Genomic DNA, 12,342 nt, shown 5'->3' on the forward strand with positions numbered 1-12,342 from the left:
ATTTGTCCCAGGGCAAAGCTGTTTCTGGCCACATAGTTCATACAGGGTTGCAGGAGGCAAAGCACAGCCTAAGAGCCAAGGGCCAAGTATCTGTTGGTCTTTGTCCTTTGGGTCACACCAAAGGCTGACATCTTTGGGCAAACTTAGACTTCAATTACCTGCCAACATAGATATTTTAAAAACAGGAAAACAACACAAAAAATATTGGAATGTAAAGAACTGACTGAACATCATTTGGATGATCTGTCAAAACTGAGTGAACTAATAATGGATATTGCAAATTAATGGCTAGAACGGGTCTCAAGCAGAACTGAGTGAGATGGCTGATTCGCTTGAGAGAAATTTCTTTTGCACGCAGTTGTAAACACTGCAAACATTTCAATCCAGGGTTGTACTTCAATTCACCCTCAGTTAATTAAGGCATAGAAAAATATTAAAATGCCTGCTAACCAAACTCTAGTCTTAAACATGCACAAAGGAAGAAAACAGATGTGTTAGTATGCAAACCCTTTAGGGAATTTTCCATTTAATGATGTGTTTTTGGTCCTGGAAACGATTGTGAAGAGTAGACCATTTCTTGTTCTGTGCTGTGCAGGCAGTCAGATGGCAATTAAGCCATGAATGTGCCCCTATTCCACTATATTATCTGATTATAGATCACCACTAAATTGGTCATTGAATCTCTGGAGTCCCTGACCTTCAATTCTGCTTTGGAGTGGGTTGTAGAAATCTTCACTGATGCAGATCTTTTAAAAAGATACTTAATTTGGCATGACAAGGAATGAATCTCCCACTCAGTTAATTTCTGGCTTCAGTTCAAAGAAGAAAATTTGCATGTAATTTGAACAAAACCCAAACACTGTAATGAAATAGGTTTTGGCTCCTGAAAATTATTTTGCCTGGCCAAGGACCTCATTAAAAGGTTTCATCAGTGGTATAACAAAGCAGTTTTGCCCAGAAGGAACATTCAGCTTCCAAATGTACCTAATTATCTTTCTGTAGTTGGATACATGCCGTGGTTGTTTTGGGAATTTCAATATACCAAATTTCGATGTATCAGTTACTGTGACATACCTAGACAATTGCCAGCAGGGCTTCCATTACGCTTCTCCCAAAAAAGGAATTCACGTAGGCCTGGCTTGCAGGATTTTTCTTCCTCAGAAAATGAATGGCAAAAGCCGTCTGCCACGTAGTGTTGGCGTGCACATTAAATATTGTCTGGGTTGTGAATATATAGGGCAGGCTGATATTTAATGGAGAACACCTATAAACACAGCAACCCTATTGTATGAGACCAAGGAAGGGTCCTTATGAACCAGGAATCCCCTGGGCCCCTGTCACCTTTCCGGATGCCCACCAAGTAATTTTTTATAAAGTGGGTTGGGCCAGAGGGTGCTTTTGCTTAGCATAACTTTTAACTGGCCATTGGATGCAGACCTTTTACAGCACAAGAATCTTCTCTATGTATGTATCTAAAAGGCACCCATTAAACAGAGCTTCTGCCTGAAATGTTGAAGATTTAATATTAGAGTTATGCATAATCTCACTCATTGACATTTTGTGGTTGGCTTAATCTACTGCAGCAGCCATTTGCAATTGTACCCAGAATTCCGAAGGTGTCCACTAATTCCAAAAGGTTGAGAGCTTCTGCTCTAGGCAGCTAACCCTTTAGCAACTGTCTCCCAGAAGAAAAGCTAGGACAATGGGGAAGCCCTGTGAAAGGGCACATGGGGCCCCCTGCTGGCAAGGATCTTTCAGTTCTTCTAAACTGTAGCATGATGTTTTTGAGGCAGTGCAACCAAGTCACTATTTGGTTTGAACACCCACTGGTTCTGCTAGTTGGTTACAAGAAGGAACCCAATTTTTATGGGCTGTTTGTGAGTAACTCAGTTGTGTCTGATGGATTGCTTTTTCAAGGGATTCATCTAGAATAGTGCATTGCAAATTGCAGACTCTTGCACATGTGTCTTTTTGGAAAGTCAAATGCTCCTATTGTATTTCTGTCCACTCAGAGCTGTTGTCACTATGTTTAGCCAGCTGTATAAATAAATAATTAACAAAGCAGTCATTCCAGTCATAAATACTTAATTGTGATTTTTACAAAAAGTCTTACTATTTGGTTATAGGAACAGGAAAATAGCCTGAATATTATATTTGATATAGGGATCTATATAAACTGTATATAAGGGATCTATATAAACTTTATAAACTATATATAAGGGATCTATATACACTGAAACTCAAGGAGTCTCTCTCTCAGTAGTAAAAAGTAATTTGTCAGCAAAGATACAAAGTAGGAAGATCTTATCATATTACTAAGTAAGTTATAACATCCTGAAACAGGACTAGGACTCTAAAAACAGCATCTCTATTTAGTTAATAAATATAGATGTCAAACAAATGTTTAAAGGTTAGAAGACAGGTAACATCTAATGAGATAATTAAAATGTGTTTTTCTATATTTTAATGAACTCTGAAATGATAGTTAAATATATGAAAAGGATATATGGCATTTATTCTATTTTGAATTACAGATTATAAGAATGACTATGATCATTTTAATTGCTTTTAGGGAATAAGATGTATGTAAAATCATTTAATCCTGGAAGAGGTTCCTTTGAGCCACAGCCCTCTTCAGGAATGTTGGAAACTGGATAACTTGATTGAAAGGCTGAAAATATGGAAAGGGCAAACTGTTAGATTAGCAAAATTTGTATTTGTGTTTTACTATCTTAGAGGAAATTTGTGTTTGAGTTACATTGTTAGATTAGCAAAAATTAGATTTTATTGTGGAAGTTATGTACATAAGAAAATCCTGACGTATGCATTTTGAAAGTATAAGAACCAAAATCTGTGACTGGGAAAGTGTATCTCTATCTAGAGCACCCTGTTACAGAGCAATCTGAACAGTAAAAATGCTCTTTGAAACCTAAGTCTTTGGGAATTTTTTTTCTGTCTTCTAAACATGACTGATCTGGGCCAGAAAGGAGTTTTCTGGTCCAACATGGTATTGATCTAAGTCTGAGTTCCACAACCTTCCTGAGCTCGTGGGCATCTTTGGAATGTTGACACAGCACGGTAAGTTTGACATAGCATTTGACACAAAATGGCTGCTGTAGTTTCTCTTCAGTCTCACAGTGAAGATCCTTGTGCTGGGGTGGCAAAGCAACCTTTTTTTAAAAAAATCTGCATGCCCAATCAAATGTCCAACAGCCAATTAGAAGCTTTGTTGGGCAAAAACCCCAACTGGCCCCACCTACTTCCTAAACTCACTTGACGAGCACCAAGAAAATTGTCAGTAGCCACCCAGGTGCCCATGGATATCCCATTAGAGACCCCTAGTCTAAATCCATATATTGATGCATTAATTACTGAAAATCTGTTTTGATCTGCATCATTTCCTTCATGCACACTTCTTCAAAGCCAATTGGGGAATCATAGTTGCATCCCACATCCCAGGATCTCTAAAAAGGTTTATTTCAGATGCTAGTTTATACCTATTTAAAAAATTAAAATTAATTGTGCAGCAAGAACCTCTCAAACAAGAAAAAAACATTTTAAAAGCAATTGGACACAAAATGTAAACACACTATTTTTGCATTTTGCATATATTAGTCTTGATCTAGATGTATGTCAACTGCTAAGTTATCTGAGACGGAAGCCAGGTGGCGAACCTATACTCTAGGATAGTTATGGATACAGAGGAACAATTCATCCATCAGCCCCTGCCAGCATGGCCAATTGGCCAATTGGGCCATGCCTGGCAGGGGCTGATGGGAATTGTAGTCCATAACATCTGGAGTGCCAAAGGTTCGCCACCACTGCTATAATGATTGGTGATTTGTGCTTTGTTTCTGTTTATTTAAGATTATTATATACTTATTTACTTGCTTAGCGCCTTATTTCAAACTTCTGTGGTGTCTTGTTTTGCCTGTAGCTTGGTATAGTAGGTTTTACTTGTGCTGTATTATTGGTCCACTGCACCTGCTGGTGTTTTTTTGTACTAAGATCTCAGAAATTAAGCAGGGCAGGCCCATTTAGTATTTTGGTGAGACACCACCAAGAAAATCCAGGGTTGCTAATTTGCCATGAATAGGCAGGCAATGGTAAGCCAACTCTACTCATTGCTTGCCTTGAAAACCCTACTGGGTCTCATTGAGTCGCCGGCAACTTAACAACACTTTACAAATATATACACATAGACTGTTTCTGCATGGCACAATTATACCTGGTTACAATCAGTTTCTTACAATCCAGGTCTGTTTTATCCCAAGTTTTTCCATTTACATGGCTGCCTGTTTCTGTGAAGGAATCGAGTGACGACTGGGAGGGAATACTCCAGTTTGTTTTGCACGAGCCCAGATCTTTTGTTTTTACACCGCAAGTGTATCCTTGTGTGCCCAGTGTCCTGCGTTCTGATTGGCTGATGTTTTTGAGCAGCAGCTTGAATGAACGTCAGGTGAAGAGATCATGCAGCTGGGTGGGAAAAGTAAAATGGTTCTGCTTCCATGCTGTTTGCATGGTAGCGGGGTCACCCTGGGATTTTTGAAAAGAATCACCAAATTGGCGATGTTTGGAAAATCCCAAGATGAGGGAAATATCACTGGGCAAACCCACTTTAGGACCGGGTGCTGTGCAAACCTTTGGGCCAGACTGGGATAATTCCCTTGCTCAACCCATGATATCTGGGCTGTGCAGAAACAACCGTAGAGACAGAGAGAAACTGAGAGGTAAATAATATCCATCAACTTCACCAAAACTGCAAGAGTATTTCACAACCACCAGGTGGCAATGCTGGTACATGACCAAATGCTCATCCTCAAAAGAGGAAGAAGACAGTTTTGACAACAGCAGCACCCAAATGAGAAATATTCCATCTTAAGAGAGGCCTCCTATATACAAAACTATTTCATTTCAGAATGAAACTGTACTACTCTTCCATCCCATGAGCTCAGTGATTCTGAAAAAGGGGAGGTCAAATATTTGAGCAGAAACTAAAAGAGAAAACTTGCTTGCATTTGATTTGTAAAATAAAATGTATATCATGGACGAATGTTTCTTAGTGTATGTGCTTTGGCTCATAACAGGTTTGTACTGGATCCACATGCTGGGGAGGGACTGTGACTCGAAGAAGAATATTTATTTATAAAATATTTATAAAATATTTATTAGCGGCCTTTCTACATTACAAGAACTCAAGCCATTTGAGCCTTACAATAGAAGAAGAAGAAGAAGAAGAAGAAGAAGAAGAAGAAGAAGAAGAAGAGAAGAGGAGGAGGAGGAGGAGGAGTTTGGATTTATATCCCCCTTTCTCTCCAGTAGGAGACTCCAAAGCGGGCTTTCAACTTCCCTTGCTTCTTCCTCTTCACAAACAAACAAACACCCCTGTGAGGCGGTAAGACTGGAGAGAGTTCTAAAAGCTTTGACTCCAGCCCAAGGTCACCCAGAAGGCTGGCATGTGGGAGTGCACAGGCTAATCTGACTTCCCCAGATAAGCCTCCACAGCTCAGGTGGCAGAGCGGGGAATCAAACCCGGTTCCTCCTGATTAGAATGCACCTGCTCTTAACCACTATGCCACTGCTGAGTCTAGGCATATGTCCCTGGAAAAGTTCCATACTTGTGGGGCTGCCAGTGAAAAGGCCTCTGTTGTGTACCTGCCAGATAACTGTCTTGGGTCAATGGTACAGTAAATTTAACCTTTCCTTTCAGCAGCAGAAAGAGACGTAACCGGCCTATTATTTTACATACCTTAACTTAACCCACGCCAAGAAGGAGAGAACCCTTACCATTGCACACATTTTAACGCTATGCCCTCTGCCCCATTAAAGCGGTAGGTTCAGCTTACTTAGATAAATCCACAAGGTTATTATTCATAGTTGTGTTCCTTTAATGTGGTTGAAACTGACCTCACCTCAACTCTTTGCACTGCACCAAATTTGATTACATTAGATTCAAAATATACCAACCTACATTTTTTTTTTTCTTCCAATCTGGGCTCGCCTGATCTGGACTAGGGTTATCTCTATTGTTAAACAACTCAGACCCCGGTCTTTGTTAAGAGATCTCCAATTTCATTGTGGAGATAGTTGAGCGTTTCCAGTAGAATGTATTTGTTGTGCTCCCCGTGGGGCCTTTTATCTATCATGGGCTTATCTGGGGAATTCAGATTAGCCTGTACTGACTCCACAGCCACTTGCTCGCTGCCAAGTGACCTTGGGCTAGCTGTCATAGCTTCTGAGTTCCTTCAGCCCCACCCACCTCTCACAGGTGTTTGTTGCATAGAGGGGGGGGAAGGGCAGAGGATTGATAAGCCCCTTTGAGTCTCCTCCACAGAGAGAGAGAAGGGGGACATATAAACCCAAACTCTTTCTCTTTCTTCTTCTTCTTCTTCTTCTTTCTTCTTCTTCTTCTTCTTCTTCTTCTTCTTCTTCTTCTTCTTCTTCTTCTTCTTCTTCTTCTTCTTCTTCTTCTTCTTCTTTTTAGTTACACATTGGAAGTGGCATACTTAATTGTGCCTGCTCAGTCCTTTCAGGTGTGTTGCATGCTTGGCTGTCTGGAAAGTGCCTGCATCCTTCATCTCTGGGGACTGTTGTGGCTCCTACCTCTGCTGGTCTTTATCTCTGGGACTAACTGTTCAGTAATCAGGGAAAGCTCTTTCCAGATAAATATGGGATCAATACTTAAGTCCTGCCAGCATGGCCAATTGGCCATGCTGGCAGGGGCTGATGGGAATTGTAGTCCATGAACATCTGGAGAGCCACAGGTTGCAGACCCCTGGACTAGATGGATCACTGCTCTTAGGATCTGCTCTTGCATCTGATAAGCCAACTCTTTTCTGGCTGCCCATGTTTTCATTGTTGTTTCTGTCCCCTGAAGATTGGCAGGGCAGGGTATGAGAATACAAGATCATTTCCAAGACTGCTTCTGGGCATTCCTGGGTTTGTGACCTTGGTGCTAGACATGGGAGACTTTTGCAAGACACCTTGGTGTGCTTAGAAATCACTCACTGGCAATGCTCAATGCTGGTGGTAGGAGAAAGTTTTTAAAAACACTGACATCACACACAAGATGTGACGTCATTTCTGGCAAAAACCTGGACATGACATTACATTGCTCTCAGAATCACTGGATGCTATATGGCATGGCATAGCAGAACTGCACCAGCTCTCCCCCTTCTTTCTCCCTCTCCTTCTGCCAGGGGTTGTGGGGGGGGGGAATTGCCCCTGGGGCAAAATGGTGCCAAGGCATGGCCCCCATGGCCCCCTGCCCCACACTTGCACTCTTTTTGCCGGCTGAAAAGAGCTGGTTCGTCACTGAGAAAACGGGCCAGGATGGTGGGGTGGGGCGAGGCCTGGTGAGGCAGGGCGGGTGGGTGGAGGAGAAAGGGGCCGGGGTCGGGAGGTGATTTTCTGCCTCCACAAACGCATGTCTGGTGCATGGTGCACCCCCACCCCCCACCACCAATCCCCTTATAGCTACGCCTCTGTCCTTCTGCATGCTCTGTCTTTGAAAACAGCACGTCATGAAAATCTGGTCAGGTCTTCAATGGGTTGTTTGTTTGTTTGTTTGTTTGTTTGTTTGTTTGTTTGTTTGTTTGTTTGTTTGTTTGTTTGTTTGTTTGTTTGTTTGTTTGTTTGTTTGTTTGTTTGTTTGTTTGCCACAGAGTACAAACGTTTCCCATGTCTGGAGGACTTTTGCAATATCTTTTCAAGAGATTGTCACATGAGAAAGTGACATGTTGGCCAACAATAGCCAATAGCTGTATACTTTAGCAGAAATAGACTTGTATTTTATGAACATTGGGAATGTAGCATTAATCCTGTATTAAATAGTTCAATAATACTCGAGTGGCTATAGATCTATTAGAGTAGATCTCCAGGAATTACAGCTGCTCCAGAGATCAATTCTCCTGGAGAGAATGGTTGCTTTCGAGGGTGGGTTTGGCACTGGACCCCACTGATCTCTCTTTCTCTCCCCTCCCCAACCCCCACCTTCCTTATGCTCCTCCCCCATCTCCTGCCAAATCTCCAGCAATCTTCCAGTTTGGAGCTGGTGTTATGTCACCTCACTGGCAACCCTAAATTATGCATGAAGAGTAAACATGGCAGATTATTCGCTTCCTGCCTCTTCCTGCCGGCTTTGCCTTCCTACTTAAAGTTTAAGAAGAATTTCTAAAATTAATTCTGGAATTAGAGCATGACCCGTTTGCTGCAGCTTTCAGCTACTTCAGTTCCTAAGTCCCACTTTATGCTATGCCAGGAGGAGAAAAGAAAATGAGAAGTGCTTAAAAAAGATATGTCATTTTTAAAAATCCAAGGAAGTAAAGTGGGGTGCTTTCCCAAATGATAAATAATGCCCCTAAATAATGTTGAGTCCTGCAACTGTTTTATACTTCTGCTTTTTAGAATCCAGGCAAAGATCTGCTTGGGCACAAAAGCATACTGGCCTTGACTGAATTGTTTCATTAATGGTATGAAATGAGACAAGCAACACACTGGGGAGACCCGGGTGATTTAGAAGCAAGGAGTGAATTCAAAGAGATGATTGGAAGGTTCTGTGGTAAAAATGCTTTGCTTCACCATCTAATTATTGGGTAATATGCAGTGTCTAGGTCACAGTTATATTACAGCGTTCAACGTTGCAAAGTTGGATTGAACTTTACTTACAGTGCAATGATTTCCCTCCCCCCTCAAGTTATCTATTTACATTTATTGTTGCTAATAATGAATTAGAGGAGCAAGTAGCTGGGGCAAGCTTGAGGGTAACAAATCAGAGATGTGAAATCTTCTTGCTAAAATATTTTGAAGCAGCACTTTGAAGATGTTTGCTGAGTTCTTTAAAAGGGAAAGTGGGCCCCAAAACTGTACCTTTAAAAATCTATGAGATGTATTGTCGAAGGCTTTCATGGCAGGAGTCACTGATGTGTTGTGTGGTTTCTGGGCTGTATGGCCATGTTCCAGTAGCATTTTCTACTGATGTTTCGTCTGCATGTGAAACGTCAGGAGAAAATGCTACTAGAACATGGCCATGCAGCTTGGAAACCACACAACACCCCAATCTATGAGATGGTGGTTGATATATAGACAAGAAGAGTTTTTTGAGCAATTTTTCAGTCTTACCAACATCACTGCCTTCTTTATTTACAAAAAGTATCCAGTCAGTCAACTGATCAAAATAATAGGGGCAGTGAACAGGTGCAGCATTGGATACTAGGTGCAACTTGAATAGCATCCTCAGTTCTTCAAGCTATTTTGAATTGTATCAAGCCGTTCTTCCCTTTGACCGCTGTCTTCACACAAACAAACACTGGTCATGACTCTCACATAACGTGTGTGTGTGTGTGTGTGTGTGTGTGTGTGTGTGTGTGTGTGTGTGTGTGTGTGTGTGTGAATCTTCGGTTGTCTGCTTTAGTGGTTAAAGTGTCAGACTAGGATTCAGAACTCAGTTTTGAATCCCCATTCTGCCACGTAAGGTTTCTGGGTGACCTTGGGCCAGTTACTCTTTCTCAGCCAAATCTACCTCACAGAATTGTGCTGAAAATAAACTACAGAAGAGGACAACAACGTAATCAGCTTTGGATTTCTACTGAGGAGAAAGATGGCCTAAAAATAAAGCAAATATCAGACCCAGTGTATGCCCTGCAAGTGCGCACGAAACTAATGTTCCTGCTTGTCACAATATCTTTCTTTTTTCAGTGGGGTGAGCCAGGTGCTCATCCTGTCTCATCCTTCTGCCTCTTCTTCAAGGTAAAACTCTGACAGTATCTCTCAGTAAATATTTCTCCCACAATATTCTCCCTCAATGCCAATCTCTGCCTCCAGGATGTGGCAGGAGAAAAATTCTTAAAAACTTGATTCTCTACATTCCTTGAGCTATCCATTGTCACTTCCAGTTTGCACCTGGAAGGGGTGTGGTGATGTCGACCCTCCATGTCCCTATCCCCATTCCTCCTGTTGGTAGCTATAATGGGGTAAGCTCAACATCATTTTTAGATAGGTTTAATTGCGTTTTACCAAGAATGTCATAACTGGCTGGTGAGTAGTTAGGAGAAAGACGGTCAATTGAAAATTTAGAATAATTTTATGTTTACATCAAATTATTCTAAATTTTCAATTGAGGCCGTGGCTGTTTCACCAGCTGACCACGGCGGATTGCTTATTCAAGGCAATTCAAAGCTTACCTCAAATGGTCACCCAGAAACCAGGCTGCTGGGCCATAATATGCAGAGTTGTAATCTTGGTGTCTCTTGAACCTGTGGGTTCAGGCATTCCTTTGTTGCTTAAAGAAGCACATTCCCTGGTCAAGTAACCATTTAACTAATCACCTCAGTTATTCTCCAAGAGACTAGAAGTTCTCTGAGGAGGGTGGGGAAAGACAAGGGAGAGGTGGAGTCTATGGAAACTTAAAATATTTGTTCCAGTGTTCCCTAGCTCTAATTTGAGTATCTTGTCTATCAGAAAAAAATAATTCTTCTATTATTTTGGAACATAAATAGCTGTGGCAGATCGGCTGTTCACACATTTGGATAATCAGGATTTGATCTAACACACTAATATGTGGAAGAGTATCTGCTAGGATTCCTTCTTTGTGAAGCAGAGAGCTATTCTCCAGGTATATCATACACTCAAATGCTAGCTGTTCTTCAAAAAGTACTCGGCATTCTTGCATCATCTTAAAGTAGGGGTCCTCCACCATTTTCCAGCTCAGCGGCACCTTTGGAATTTTGACTCAGTATAGTTGGAACAATCACAAAATGGCTCCCTCAGTAGGCAAAGTCAACCTCAAAATGGCCACAACAGGAGGTGGAGCCAATGTCAGAGAGTGAGGTGGTACGTAATTCAAATAGTAAAACTTCAACATTTCAAGGAGAAGCTCAGTTTTAACAGGATGCCTTTTAAAATGAATATCTTTTGGCAGCTGCTGCCAAAAGAAACATTAAAAAATCTGTACAGCCAATCAGATCCTCAATGGTTACCCAGAAGGCCCACTGGCCCCACCCACTTTGTAAAAATACTTGGTGGGCAACAGAAAGGGTACTAGTGAGCACCACAACACCTGATGACACCACACTGGCGTAATGTCCATTGGGCAAGGTGGGCAGCTGCCAAGGGCATCACCTTGTGGGGGGCATCAAAATGCTGGGTTCGTTTTTGGGTATTTTAGTGGTTTTCCATTTTTGGCCTGCAGGGGGCGCAGTTTGTAGGCTAGCGGCACCAAAATTTCAGTGTATCATCAGGAGACTGTCCTTATGCTACCCTCCAGGTTTGGTGAGGTTTGGTTCAGGGAGTCCAAAGTTGTGGACTCCCAAAGGGGGTGCCCCTATCCCCCATTGTTTCCAATGGGAGCTAATAGGAGATGGGGGCTACAGTTTTGAGGGTCCATAACTTTGGCCCCCCTGACCCAAACTGCACCAAACTTGGGGGGTATCATTAGGGCAGTCTCCTGATGAGACCCTGAAAGTTTTGAGATGGTGCCTTCAGAAATGTGCCCCCCCACAGCCTGCAACCCCCATTGACAGCAATGCAGAAAACTCAATGCGTGCAGAACAAAGATTCTTGGGCAAATTTCTAGGATAGCCTGCAGGGGGTGCATTTGATGTATCAGCACCAAAATTCCTTTCAGGGTATCACCTGGAGATTTAGGATGGCAGACTTCAAAGTTTGGTGCAGTTTGGTTCAGGGGGGCAAAGTTATGGACCCTCAAAGCTGTAGCCCCCATCTCCTATTAGCTCCCATTGGAAACAATGGGGGGTGGGGCACCCCCTTGGGAGTCCATAACTTTGGACTCCTTGAACCAAACCTCACCAAACTTGGGGAGTAGCATAAGGACAGTCTCCTGATGATATGCTGAAATATTGGTGCTGATATGTCTAAAAATGCACCCCCTGCAGGCACCAATGTCCTGGTGCAAAAAAAAATTGGTCATGGTGGAGTGGCCGCCCATGGGGGGGGGGCATCCAACTCAGGTTTTGCCCAGGGCTACAGTTTGCTCAGGGCTGCCTCGTTACGCCCCTGTGACACCATGCTAAAGACACTTGCCTTAAAAACTTAAAGAGTTTTATTGTAGTGTAGCATAAGCATCCATGAACTAGACTTTCTTATATTTCTGCTCTGCACATTCACAGCCCAAGGCCCAACTCAGGGCAGCTTACAACATGTTAGAACACAACAGTAATAAATAATTTAGCATTAAAAACCATTTAATTTACATTAAAACAATGGTGCACCATGAAGTACAATCCAGGTCTAAAAATTAATTCTGCCCCTCTTGATATAACTTTACTGATTATTTGAGTGTGAGGAGGAGGGGAAGGGGATGTGCAGTTGGACATGCGCAAGGTA

Source organism: Sphaerodactylus townsendi, linkage group LG11 (assembly GCF_021028975.2).
Source record: "Sphaerodactylus townsendi isolate TG3544 linkage group LG11, MPM_Stown_v2.3, whole genome shotgun sequence".
Classification (NCBI taxonomy): domain Eukaryota; kingdom Metazoa; phylum Chordata; class Lepidosauria; order Squamata; family Sphaerodactylidae; genus Sphaerodactylus; species Sphaerodactylus townsendi.